The sequence below is a fragment of the Gopherus evgoodei genome, chromosome 7 (assembly GCF_007399415.2).
Source record: "Gopherus evgoodei ecotype Sinaloan lineage chromosome 7, rGopEvg1_v1.p, whole genome shotgun sequence".
Classification (NCBI taxonomy): Eukaryota; Metazoa; Chordata; order Testudines; family Testudinidae; genus Gopherus; species Gopherus evgoodei.
In genome coordinates, this window is record NC_044328.1 from 36,656,638 (window position 1) to 36,670,624 (window position 13,987).

At 44.1% G+C, this 13,987-nt stretch overlaps 1 protein-coding gene across 6 annotated transcripts in view; it reads left to right on the top strand.

Annotated features, from left to right (window-relative positions):
* SGMS1 (sphingomyelin synthase 1) overlaps nt 1–13,987 on the top strand; it is a 207,219-nt gene that overhangs the window by 143,522 nt on the left and 49,710 nt on the right. Inside the window, exon 3 of one of the 6 annotated variants that reach the window (XM_030568770.1) lies at nt 2,161–2,193. The exons of 3 other annotated variants lie outside the window; for them this stretch is intronic. The gene's annotated coding sequence lies outside the window, so the exon portion shown is untranslated. Of the gene's footprint in view, nt 1–2,160; nt 2,194–3,412; nt 3,812–3,887; nt 4,542–13,987 lie in introns of those variants that run through there. 2 more of the 6 variants (XM_030568769.1, XM_030568772.1) reach the window with 2 other exon arrangements.

A 13,987-nucleotide genomic window follows, 5' to 3' on the forward strand; every position in this document is an offset into this window, starting at 1 on the left:
TGTGTGTGTGTGTGTGTGTGTGTGTGTGTGTGTATATATATATATGCAGGAACTCAAAGAATTTCTGTTTAGGTACATTTAGCATCTTTAATTAGATAAAGCTGAAGGAGTGGTCAGGTTTCCAGTGTGTACTTTTTACTTTATATTTTTTAAGCTGTAAAAATGAAAGCTTTTTAGATGTGTTCAGTTATCCAGTCATTCACCATACAGTTTTCAGTTTTGTAGGCAACCAATGACCTGTCTGTGTAATAGTCCTGGCTTCCTGGGAATTTCTTGAACAGACTCTACAGCATTGCAGTCCATCTTTACTTTTAAGATTCTGCCTGATTTACAAAATAAGTACAGATCCTCCTCAGGCACTAGCTAGTTCCCCTACATTAGGAAATTATTGTAATAAAAATACTGGGTCTGCAGCCTAGTTTGGCTGCTTTCGCTGTATGCTATGCTGCTGTTCAGATTTTTTTTTTTTTCATATATAATTGACAGAATAATGCTCTCCAAGGGAGAAAGGAAAGAGATTGCAAAGTTGCAGACAGTTATAGATTTGGACAATGATCTCACCTCTGGTTTGAGAAACTATACATTCATCCAACCATTTTCTCTATAGATACTTAAAGACAATCCATTTTCAGTGGCAGTAAGACAGCATTCACAAGCAACTAAGGAAAAACCCTTTATTTTCAATTTACACATGAGTTATTTATGGTGTGATATGCGCCTCACCCCTCTGAACTATCAGATAGCTGGTATCAATAGTGTGTTTGGCACTGAGTTTTACCTTCCATGTAAATTAGATACAATGCTTACATAAGTGCAGATAATTATTAGCCAAATTTTCAACAAGCAAATAAAGCACAGAGAAACTTGGTAGCTTGATTTCATTTTCGTAATGCATATGAGTGTTTTTTATTACATAGCCATGCTGTTTCCCAAATAATACAATAAAATCATATTTTAAATAAACCTCATGTGACACTTGCCTGGGCTGCCCTCATTGAAAATGCCAAGGTCAGGGCAAGGCAAAAAGGAGAGCAGATTCTACCAAAATTGGTGGATAATACTGAAGTCAGACTCACCAATCAGTCACAAATTGTGTTCCTGATCCCCCCACACTGGTTATCAAGAATCTAAAAAAAAGAAATCACACAGCCCCCATTACTGCATTCCAGTTCTCTGGCTCCCAATCGGCACCTACGTCCAGTACAGTGCGAAGTTATTTAAAAAAACTCTGCTCACTACAAAATATTCTTCTGAACCCCAAAGGGCCAGCCATGTTGCCAGGTCAATATTAGCTTGGATCTTACCCAAATTACCATGCTGCCGGCCAATTCTTTACTGTCTAAAACTAAAGGTTTATTATAAAGAAAAAAGAGAGAACAAGAAGAGGGTTGTTAAATGGTAAAGCAATCAGATACATACAGGGATGTCTAAGTCCATATACAGTAACTCCTCACTTAACGTTGTAGTTATGTTCCTGAAAAATGCAACTTCAAGTGAAAAGATGTTAAGCGAATCCAATTTTCCCATAAGAAAGAATGTAAATTGGGAGGTGGGGGGGGAGTAGGTTCCAGGAAAATTTGTTTTTGCTATACCGTGCTATAGTTGGGAGGTGCCCCTGCCTTACCCCACACAGGCATAGCCCACTAACACTGGAGACAGTGAGGCAGGCAAGGAGGTGCTGTAGGCTGGGAGAAACACTTTGCACAGCAGCAGCTTCCTCTACTCTGCAATCACCAGGGGCTGAGGGCTCAACCCTCGACCCGCCCCTGCCACCCTTTTCCCTAAACCCCCAGTCTTAACCTGCCTCTTCTCCCTCCCCCTTTACTCCGCATGCTGTGTCTAAGGGTTGAGCCCTCAGCCCCTGGTGCTTGCAGAGTTAGTTAAAATTGAGTTCTATATATGTTGTCTCTCTCTCTTAAGGGTTGCTGGTCTGATTTGACCTATTATTAAAAACCTTGTTTGCACTGACTGACTGACTAGCATGTCCCACCTGACACTGAAAATGAAAACTGGCTTATTTTTGCCACAGTTTATTGTAATCTCTACAAAAGAACAGCTGTAGAGGATCCTATGCTTTGAGAAGGCACATACATAGTAATTAACAGTTTTGGTCTGTCTCGATGATTTTTTTTTTAATTTCTTTTTTTTTTTTTTTTTTAGTATTCCCTCTGCCCACCTCCAATGTGTGTGACAGTAAGTGTTGCCAACTCTTGTAAATGTATTCAGTAAAGTAACTTTGGCCTCTGCTGATGGAGCTCTCACCGACAGTGCAGAGCTTCCAGCTTCTCCCCAGCATTCTAATTAATTGTGCTCTGTACCTATCCCATCCCTCCAGGCCAGCAATTAATTCTGCCTCCCAGCTCCTACATCTGTTCATCCGCAGTCCCCACATCAGTTCTGCTCCTCCTGCAGCTTGTGTGGGTGGGGGGGGAACCTTAGGGGACAGCTGTAGCAGGCTTCTCTTCTGCCCCTTCCCAAGCCTGTGGTTGCAGGGATGATGGGAGCAGAAACAAGCTATCCCATTGTTCCCAAGAGGGGAGGGGCCAACACCATAAGTAGCTGAAAAGATTGTACAGTAGCAAACCCAGTAAGTTCCTGTTTGTTTTGCAGGTTGGTAGTGTTCAATAGGACAATGGTTCTCAAACTTTTGTACTGGTGACCCCTTTCAAACTGAAAGCCTGTGAGTGTGCCCCCCCCCATATAAATTAAAAAATGTTTTTATATATTTAACACCATTATAAATGCTAGATGCAAAGTGATGCTTGGGTGGAGGTTGACAGCTTGTGACCCCACCCCCCATGTAATAACCTCTCAACCCCCTGAGGGGTCATGACCCCCCAGTTTGAGAACCCCTGCACTAAGAAGTGGAGGCAAGAAGCCAGCAGATTAAACTCTAGTCACTCACTTTTCCCCTCAATCTCTTGTCCCCCACCTGCTCCTACATGTGTTTGCCCTCCATGTTTCCCTCCCTTTTCCTTTCATCTCCTACTCTCTCTTCCATACTCCATTCCCATGTACCTTTTTTAGTTTGCCCATTTCTCCTTTCATGTCCAACTCCTCAGTGACCTGTTCAGTTTCCCAACACATTTATGCTAACTGTTGCCTCCACGGTTTCATTCTCAGCACCTCCATATTCACCTGTCCCCTCACTTGGTACCTAAAGGACCACCATCTTCCCTGACCGTAGCCAGATTTCAGCCCCACTGGAAACAGTAGGAGGTGACCATCTTTGCAAATGGGAGCCTCACTTGCACCTGCGAAGATTAAAGAGACATGGCAGCCATTTTATTGAGGGCAGCCTGTGGCTTCAGTCTCATTGATAGTAATGAGAGGTGATGGAAATCCTGAGCAAGAGAAAATAAAAATCAGCATTTCATTTATCTCACAGAATATTGTGACTTGTGATAAATGTAAAAGAATTGGCAATACTTTACTATAGGGGAAAGGTTAAATGTAGGAGCCAAGGTTTGTGTGTGGGGTTGCGGGAAGTGTGTGATCATGTAATTAATACATACTGATATATGTATTGTGCTGATAATGTGTATTGGCAATATACGATATATTTTTTGTTAGCCCAGCATATATTAGTCAAGATAAAGTGGTATTTCCATAGTAACATAACAAAGGCCTGCTTAGCAACTATTTGGTTAATAAAATTGTGGGTCAGGTGAAAGCCTAGCACAATAATGTTTGTTAGTGTCTCCATAACTACTTCAGGGAAGCAGGCAGAAGAGGAGAAAAAGTTATATAGATAAACTAGTTTTATGAGTATTAATAGAAGAACTGAATGGAAGGAAATGAGACAAATGAGGTTTGAATGAAAGAGATCTTTGAGTTTGTCATAAATAATACAAAGAATGAATGTTATTTATAAAGGCATTATTTATTAGATAACTATTTATTATCATATATCCCAAATGTCCCCTGTTTTAGCTACTATCAATCTGATGTAACTAAGGTATCAGTGTAACTGTAACTCAGTTCTTCTCACCTGTGTCATTTATCTGTGTGATTCTGTTTGTGTTACCTTTTAACTGCATAGGTTTTAACTGAATTCTTTAACTTTGGGTGGATTTATATTTGTAATTTAGAAAAGATTTTTGTTTCTCTCTGGAATGTTAAAAATGTGCTGATCAGTTAAGGTGATGATTTTTCTTTCCAAAGATGGACATGTAAGTTGTTTCAGCTATGTTGAGAGTATATTTTTATCTTCATTGCAGTCTTCCATTCTGAATGTGAACTTTGTCACTGTAATTCAGGTATTTATTACCTCTAATCTGATCATTACAATGTGTTCCACCTGTGGGCTACCCTTTGAATCAATGGCGTTGGAACAGCTTTTAAAGTGGGGGTGCGGAAAGCCAGAATAAAACTCCAAGCCCTGTATATGATGGAAACCACTTGAAGCCAGGGTGTGCTGCTGCACCCCTAGTTCCAGCACCCCTGCTTTGAATCTACTCAGAGGTTGCAACTGTCTCAAAATACAGCAGCACGATTGCTGAAGAGTCTCCTGCTTAAGATTTGGTGATGCCTGCAGTCCTGTAAGCCAACTTAAACGTTTACTGTAATGTTATAAAGCCTTTTGTTATGTAATCAGTCTGCTGAGAGGCCATCCCACATCCCTCTAGAAATCATCCAGGGTACAATCTCAAGATGACAGGAGGCAAGGCTGCCTGGGAGGGGTCGCAGTAATTTTGAAGTATGCCCTGTAGGTATAGATTTTTCATTGTTAGGAAACGCACACACTAGAGTTATATGCTCTGGCTTTAAACTTAGTTTCCTTTTAAGCTTATATTGGTTTGTAGACCCAGGGCCACCCAGAGGATTCAGCAGGCCTGGGGCAAAGCAATTTCAGGGGCCCCTTCCATTTAAAAAAAAAAAAAAAAAAAAAAAGTTGCAATACTATAGAATACTATATTCTCATGGAGGCTCCTGCAGGGCCTGAGGCAAATTGCCCCACTTGCCGCCCCTCCCCCCCCACCCCCCCCCCCGGGCGGCTCTGTGTAGGCCTGTTGGTGTATTATGGCTGAGGTAGTGGAATGGTACTGGTGGTGTTGCTGTTAATATTTGTATTACTGCAGCATCTAAGGGCTCTAGTCATGGACCAGGTCCCCACTGTGATAATCATACAAATACAGAGCAAAAGAGTCAGTCTTTGTCCCGAAGAGTTTACAGTCTGAGTACTAAGGCAAACTGTTTCATGCCAGCATTGGTGATAGTTTTGGTTATATAGATTTTTGTGCAAAAATCTATCACTAATTAATACTCAGACTGTTACAGTAACTTGTTTGACCTCTTTTTGTTTAATATTTATTATATAGACACTGTTGGCTAGACTTGAAAAACAGTGTTTGCTAAAGGAAGATAAACTCAATTTCTGGAAGACGTTTTGTTTGTTTTTGATTACTTACTGTTGGATCTTAACAATAAAAGTAATGGCACTAAAACCACAAGCCAATGTGCAGTTTTAGAATGTATATAATGTAGGTACAGAGCTTTGTTTTAAGAAATACTTTGTTACTGCCTATGCTGATATTAAGCTTTTGAAAAAATAAAAGTGAAAGCTCAAAGCTGCATGGCTATTGGTGAATAGCTGTTCACAGCTTTTGAATAAAGCACTAATTTCTTAGTGATTGTTGCCTTGATAAGAAAGGGCTTCACTTAGAGAATAAAACTCCAAGCCCTGTATATGATAGAAATCACTTGAAGCCAGGGTGTGCTGCTGCACCCCTAGTTCCAGCACCCCTGCTTTGAATCTACTCAGAAGTTGCAACTGTCTCAAAATACAACAGCACGATTGCTGAAGAGTCTCCTGCAACAAGAATGAGGAACAGATGCTCCTGTACTTCAGGCATGGGACTTGGAGTTAGGCAGTCGGGTTTCTGTTTTTAGATATTTCACTCTATTTCTTGGCAACCTTGGTCAGTGTTGCCAACTCTTTCATATTTATCCTGAGTCATAAGATTTGACTCCTGCTGCAAGCAGACTTGCTGATGTGACAAGTTCAGGTCATTGCACAATTTTGAGGAAGCAAAATAAGAGAAATTGAGGCCTGGTCTACACTACGCGTGTAAACCAATTTTAGCAGCGTTAAACCAATTTAACGCCGCACCCATCCACACTATGAGGCCCTTTATATCGATATAAAGGGCTCTTTACATCGGTTTCTGTACTCCTCCCCAACGAGAGGAGTAGCGCTAAAATCGATATTACCATATCGGATTAGGGTTAGTGTGGCCACAAATCGACAGTATTTGCCTCCGGGCAGTATCCCACAGTGCACCACTGTGACTGCTCTGGACAGCAATCTGAATTCAAATGCACTGGCCAGGTATACAGGAAAAGCCCCGCGAACTTTTGAATTTCATTTCCTGTTTGGCCAACGTGGAGCTCTGATCAGCACAGGTGACCACACAGAGCTCATCAGCACAGGTAGCAATGCAGTCTCCTGAGAATCGAAAAAGAGCTCCCGTGTGGACCGCACAGGGGGTACTGGATCTGATTGCTATATGGGGAGAGGATTCAGTGCTATCAGAACTGCGTTCCAAAAGACGAAATGAAAAAATATTTGAAAAAATTTCCAAGGCCATGATGGAAAAAGGCCACACCAGGGACTCAGTGCAGTGCAGAGTGAAAGTTAAGGAGCTCAGACAAGCCTACCAGAAAAACAAAGCAGCAAACGGAAGATCCAGGTCAGGGCCGAAAACATGCCGCTTCTACGCTGAGCTGCATGCAATTTTAGGGGGCTGCGCCACCACTACCCGACTTCTGTCCGTGGATTCCGAGGTGGGGGTTGTAATCTCAACCATGGCTGAGGATTCTGCGGACGGGGAAGATGAGGAGGAGGAAGAGGAGGACGACCTTGCAGCGAGCACACAGCACTCCGTTAGCCCCAACAGCGAGCTTTTTGTGACCCAGATGGAATTACTCTCCCAGCCATCCCAAGCCGCTAGCCCAGACAGTGAAGCCATGGAAGCGACCTCTGGTGAGTGTACCTTTGTAAATATAAAACATGGTTTAAAAGCAAGTGTTTTTTAATGATTGATTTGCCATGAGGGCTTGGGATGCATTCGCGGCCAGTAAAGTTACTGGAAAAGTTTGTTAACATGTCTGGGGATGGAGCGGAAATCCTCCAGGGACATCTCCATGAAGCGCTCCTGGAGGTACTCCAAAAGCCTTTGCAGAAGGTTTCTGGGAAACGCAGCCTTGTTCCGTCCACCATGGTAGGACACTTTACCACACCATGCATGTAACAAGTAATCGGGTATCATTGCATGACAAAGCATAGCTGCGTATGGTCCCGGTGATTGCTGGCATTCAAGAAACATCCATTCTTTATCTCGCTCTTTTATCCTCAGCAGACTGATATCGTTCATGGTAACCTGGTTGAAATTCAGGAATTTAATTAAAGGGACAGAGATGGCCATTTTCCTACTGGGCTGTTGCTTAAAAGAAATCCTTCCTTGCACGTAGCCAAGCGGGGGGAGGGGAGGAAGGATAGCGCTGAGCTTTTTTGCGTTTGGCTAGCAGGAATCTTCCCAGCTACCAGCCACGCTGTGGGGGAGGAAAGGGGGGTGATTAGCAGTGATCTTCTATGATACCAGCCAAGTGGTGGGGGGAGAGGTAAAGCAATCATCCTAGAGAATTGGATGTGGGGGGTTGGCTTCTGCTGCTTCATGTTAACAGGAAAGAAGCATCAGAGGGCACTGTGTATATGAAGGCTGGAGAAGCCAAAAGACAATGGCTTACCAGGGCCGCATGCAAGCTGAATTCTGGGGGCCGGACGTGTCTGTGAGATCTGTAACACCAGAACCGCAGGCAGTCAATATTAAGATGCAAAATGCGACCTTGTAGTGAAATCACATGTGCTATATAAGGTGAATAGTGTTGTTCACTGTGAAAGAGTATAGCCATTGTTCTGTAAAATTTATCTTTTTAAATACTTCTCTCCCTTTTTTCCCCTCCCTCATGCAGCTACACATTTTTCAAGTCTCCCTGCTCCATCCCGAAGGCTCTCTCAGATAAGGCGGAGGAAAAAGAAGACGCGAGACGAAATGTTCTCGGAAATCATGGAAGTAACCCACAATGAAAGAGCTCATCTGAATGAGTGGAAGGACATGGTAGCAAAGTACAGGAAAGATGCCAGTGAATGTGAGGATAGGAGGGACGAACGTGAGGATAGGAGAGACGCTCGAGATGAGAGGTGGTGGCAGGAAGATCAGAGGTGTAGGCAGGAAGATCAGCGGTGGCGGGATGCAATGCTGGAGCTGCTGCGTGGTCAAACTGACATCCTCCGACGTCTGGTGGAGCTTCAGGAAGAGCAGCGGGGTCACAGAGTGCTGCTGCAGCCCCTGTGTAACCACCCTCACCACTCACCATGTTCCATATCTTCCTCACCCAGACATTTAAGAACGCATGGGGGAAGGCTTTGTGCTCCCGCCCACTCCACCCCCGTGGACAGTCCAACCAAAAGGCTGTCATTACATTGAAATGTGTTTAATGGCCTTTTCCTTCCCTCCTATCCTCCTCCCAAACCACACTCGGGATACCTTGTCAGTTCTCTGCCTCTTTTTATAATTACTTTTTAATAATGAATACATGATTTTTAAACGATAGTGACTTTATTTCCTTAAGCAAGCTGTAATCGAAGGGGGAGGGTGGGTTGCTTACAGGGAAGGAGTCAATGCGGGGGGGGGGGGGCGTCATGAAGGGGAAACAAACCCAGCAGTCACACTGTACCCTGGCCCGTGATGAAACTCATTTTCAAAGCTTCTCTGATGTGCACCACTTCGTGATGTGCTCTTCTAATCGCCCTGGTGTCTGGCTGCGCGTAATCAGCGGCCAGGTGATTTGCCTCAGCCTCCCACCCCGCCATAAAGGTCTCCCCCTTACTCTCACAGAGATTGTGGCGCACACAGCAAGCAGCAATAACGAAGGGGACATTGGTTTGGCTGAGGTCTGAGCGAGTCAGTAATGTGTGCCAGCGCGCCTTTAAATGGCCAAATGCACATTCTACCACCGTCCTGCACTTGCTCAGCCTGTAGTCGAACAACTCCTGACTAGTGTCCAGGCTGCCTATGTATGGCTTCATGAGCCATGGCATCAAGGGGTAGGCTGGGTCAGCCAGGATAACTATAGGCATTTCAACATCCCCAATTGTTATTTTCTGGTCTGGGAAGTAATTCCCTTGCTGCAGCAGTTTAAACAGAGCAGTGCTTCTGAAGACGCGAGCGTCATGAACCCTTCCTGGCCATCCCACATGGACGCTGGTGAAACATCCCTTGTGATCCACCCGTGCTTGCAGCACCATTGAAAAGTACCCCTTGCGGTTTATATACTGGGTGCCCTGGTGCTCTGGTGCCAAGATAGGGATATGGGTTCCATCTATCGCGCCCCCCCCCCCCCCCCCCAGTTAGGGAATCCCATTGCAGCAAAGCCATTCACTATGACCTGCACGTTTCCCAGAGTCACAACCTTTCGTAGCAGCAGCTTAATGATTGCTTTGGCTAATTGCATCACAGAAGCCCCCACAGTAGATTTTCCCACTCCAAATTGATTCCCGACTGACCGGTAGCTGTCTGGTGTTGCAAACTTCCAGAGGGCTATTGCCACTCACTTCTCCACTGTGAGGGCTGCTCTCATCTTAGTATTATGGCATTTCAGGGCAGGGGAAAGCAAGTCACAAAGTTCCATGAAAGTTTCGCAGCCACTGGGAATCATCCCAAACCCGCAAAACTATGCGGTCCCACCAGTCTGTGCTTGTTTCCCGGGCCCAAAATCGGCATTCAGTGGCTAGAACCTGTGTCCCATTACCAGCAGGATCTCCAAAGCGCAGGGGCCCGCTGTTTGAGATAATTCTATGTCCATGTCCTCATCACTCTCATCGCCGCACTGCCGTAGCCGCTGCCGCCTCCTCGCCTGGCTTTGAAGGTCCCGGTTCAGCATAGACTGCACGAGAATGCGCGAGGTGTTTACAACATCCACAATTGCAGTATTGATCTGAGCAGGGTCCATGCTTGCTGTGCTATGGCGTTTGCACAGTTCACCCAGGAAAAAAGGCGCGAAATGGTTGTGTGCTGCTTTCAGGAAGGGAGGGGTGAGGCTGTAGCCAGAACCACCCACGACATTGATATTTGCCCCATCAGGCACTGGGCTCTCAACCCAGAATTCCAAGGGGCAGGGGAGACTGCGGGAACTATGGGATAGCTACGGGATAGCTACCCACAGTGCAACACTCCAGAAATCGATGCTAGCCTTGGACCATGGACGCACACCACCGAATTAATGTGCTTAGTGTGGCTGCGTGCACTCGACTTTATACAATCTGTTTTACAAAACCGGGTTATGTAAAATCAGAATAATCCCGTAATGGAGACGTACCCTGACTCTCCCACAATGTCTGTAATCTACGGAAAAGTATACTAGATTGCTAGTCCAAATTCAACAACTGACTGCTGAACACCGCAACCCTTCCTATAAGCCAAGGTTCTGCTGTCTTGGGGGAAAGCTATTATTCACCTACTTCCCAAATAGGATAACTGGGAGCTTGTAGAACATCACCTCATTCACCCACTTTGGGCAGAGCTGAGAATAGAATCAGAGTTTCTGATATAATTGAGCCAAGTCTCATTGCTTTTGCCACACAATAGTTCAGAAGGAACATAGCAAACTTGATGCTTAGATTAAGTGTGGTTCTGTCACACTTTAGCAGCTAAACTGCTACCAGACAGCAAGTGTGGAAAAATTGGGACAGAGGGTGGGGGGTAATAGGTGCCTATGTAAGAAAAAGCTCCAAAAATCGGGACTGTCTCTATAAAATTGGGACATCTGGTCACCCTAAACTGCATACAGATGTTTGACTCCACTGCTGCTTTCATGCAAAGAGATCTGCCCCTCTAGCTTAAGTGGAAGAAGTTTATGCATTTTCATCCAGAAATCCCGGATTCAGCCCCTGCAGATGACGCAAATGTGTGTGTGTGTGTGGGGGGGGTGATACAATTCGCTATGCTGCCTGTAAAATTTGCTCCCAGACCAGGAAGTGAACCAAAAATCCTAATACCTAGAGTTTCAGTGCCACCTCACAAGTGTAACCCACTGTGTGTGTTGGCTCACCTGTATGGGCTGGGCTTTTTCTGTGCAAATGGCTCTTATTTCTGAAGTAGAAGAAATCTGTGCTATATTCTGACGTTTGTGAGTTCAGAGCTTTCTGATGATTTGTGGGGAGTGGGGAAAAAACATATATGTATGAAAATTAGTGTAAGGACCCAGGAGTTCTTTCTGTAATTTTATCTTGCTAAACATTGCATTTAAAGTGATGTGGATTTTGTGCTAACACTGGCTTTACAGCTGCATTTATTATTTGCACTTGCGTAATGGGAGTTGTTCCTTTAAGACTAGGGTATGGCAGATTGAAAGTGTGTTTGACACTGAGAGCAAAGCCTGGGAGATTAACCTTTTTCCAGAGAGTGAAAGATGCAACCTGTGTAAGTTCCAAAGGTATGAGAACTTGATTTAATAAACTGACCTTTCCAGAAAGCCTTATTCTCAAAGGTGTAACATTAACTGTAGTGGGGACTCAAGGCATTACTAATGCAGGATATACTCCTGAGGGAATTCTGCACCAAAAAATTACAAATTCTGCGCACAGTATTTTAAAATTCTGCAAATTTTATTTGTCAATAAATAAAGGTGGCTCCAGCATGGCAGTGGGGAGCACAGGCCACTGGCTGCATTGAGATGGGAGATCACTCTGAAGCACCAATGGGGACTCAGGCAGTGAGGCTGCATCTGCTCCTGACACGGTGCAAGGGCTGGGTCTGCCCCAGAAACACACTGGGGCCCTGCCCCTCTGTGCCAGGCACACCAGGTGTAGGTGGGCAGGCTCAGCACAGCAGGATCCAAGTGTGGAGGGGCTTAGTGTGGTGGGATACAGATGTGGGGTGAGAGGTTTCTATGCGAGACAATCTGAGTGTGGGTGGCTCAGTGGGAGATCTGGATGCACAGGGGCTTATTGAGGGAGTCCGGGTGCAGGGGCAATGGGATTCTGCAGAAGATCCAGATGAAGGTGGTTGGGGCTCAGCAGAGGGGTGTGGTGAGATGAGGCTCAATAGAGGGGATCTGGGTGCTGGGGAAGTGCTTAGGCTTGATGGGGTGGGGGGTCCAGAAGCAGCTGGTTGGGCTCAGTGAGATGGGGGTCTGAGGGTGGGGTGCTCAGAGGAAGGTCCAGATGTAGGGAGGTACGACTTGTCCAGGTGAGGGTTCGATGGTCCTGCTCCCACTTCTTCCGCATTTCCCTATCCCCTTTTCTTCTCCAATTAACCTTTAGGTCGCCATCTGAGACAGTTACTCACTCTCAGGTGGACCTTCAGAATGAACACTGGGCCCTGATTCCCCTTAAAGGAGCCAGTCACCCTGTGAGAACAAGTAACTCTACATCTGGCTTTATCTAGTTAATTTTCATATCTGTAGAAAAATAGTGAATGTGCATTATTTTCCTCTGCGTCAGATTAGTTAATTAACTCAAATGGTTTCCTGAAGTACCAGTCCCATTCCCTGCCCCCCAGAGTGTTCAAAGCCTATCCCTGCCTCCTGCTTTTCCCATGTTTCTTCCTTTACCCTTTCTGAAGCTTTTATGTCATTCAATGAAAGACTTTATTCTGCTACTGTAGGTATCAAGAAGCTGAAATGACCAAGCTGGGCCTTTCTGTGTGGCAAACATAGAGGATAAATATTGGGGGGATGGCATGATGAAGTGCTTTCTTGTTCTGCATTTGGACAAGATGTTTGAGATTTCTCATAAAATATGAGTGGCAATACCCAGGCAGAATGCCATGAATTTCAGATGCAGTTTTGCCTCAACTCAGACTCGCCCGATGCCTATCTACTTTACTAGCAGCATGGAGTATTTGTGGGTTTACTGTTGGCATTGAGAAAAGAGGCCCCATGAAAATTATGTAAATATTTATTTTTCCATAAACTGTTAATCTAGTATGTCTTTAGATAACTTTTAGAAGCATACTGTTTACTCAGCAGATTGTAATGGATTATGCAACTCTTCTCGTACTCTTTTGGAGAAGTTTGATTTCCAACATATATTCTAGCAGGATGTTTGGCAAAACCCACTTCTCTAAATTGCTGTTACACTGATTTATCACATGGTTTTAGCCTATTCATACGTCTTTGTTTTTAAGAGTGGTTACATCTAGTTGCAATAGCTTCTGTGACCCAAGAACCTCTTAATGCCACCTGGCAAGGGAATATAGAGGGGGAACAGGTATCTCCTGATTCTGGTGTATACATTCTGATTCATCAAATAATATCATGTGAGGTCTCAAATAAAAGCCGGAGTCACATTGGCTGTTAATATCATCATGAAATATTTGTACAGATACTTTTGCATATATACTTAAAATATATGCTTACAGTCTGTATCAAGGTGTCAGTCACCAGCAGAGGTAAAAAACATGTTTCCTGTCAGACGAGATGTTAATTCACCCGTCTCTCTATTAGCTTACAATGATTAGTTTATATACTAACACAATGGATGCCCTTCTACATACAGAGTCAAATGCTAACCAAAAGATGTGAAATCAACAGGAGATAGAAAAAAACAAACCACAGGAGGTTATCCTAGCTAAGAGTAAAGACAATGAACTTTGGGGTTATATCTAAGGGGAAAACCGGACACCCCCTTATCCTGTACTTAGGAAGTAAACTGACATCACATTTACAATTATGAAAACAGGACCTTAAGCAAACTTGGTTGAAAACTCTGCAGAGGTGAGACTTTGAGTGAGATAAACTTCTTTGGACAGGAGGTTAACCTATTAGTTAAATTTAGTTCTAGAAAGTGTATTATGATTTTATTTTATATGTAACCATTTGTTTCCAATATTTTTATTTACTGTCTATATAATCTTCACTCTTTGATAATAAATCTATTCTTGTTTTTACTGTAAACATATATAAAAGCCGAGACGTTAAGCAT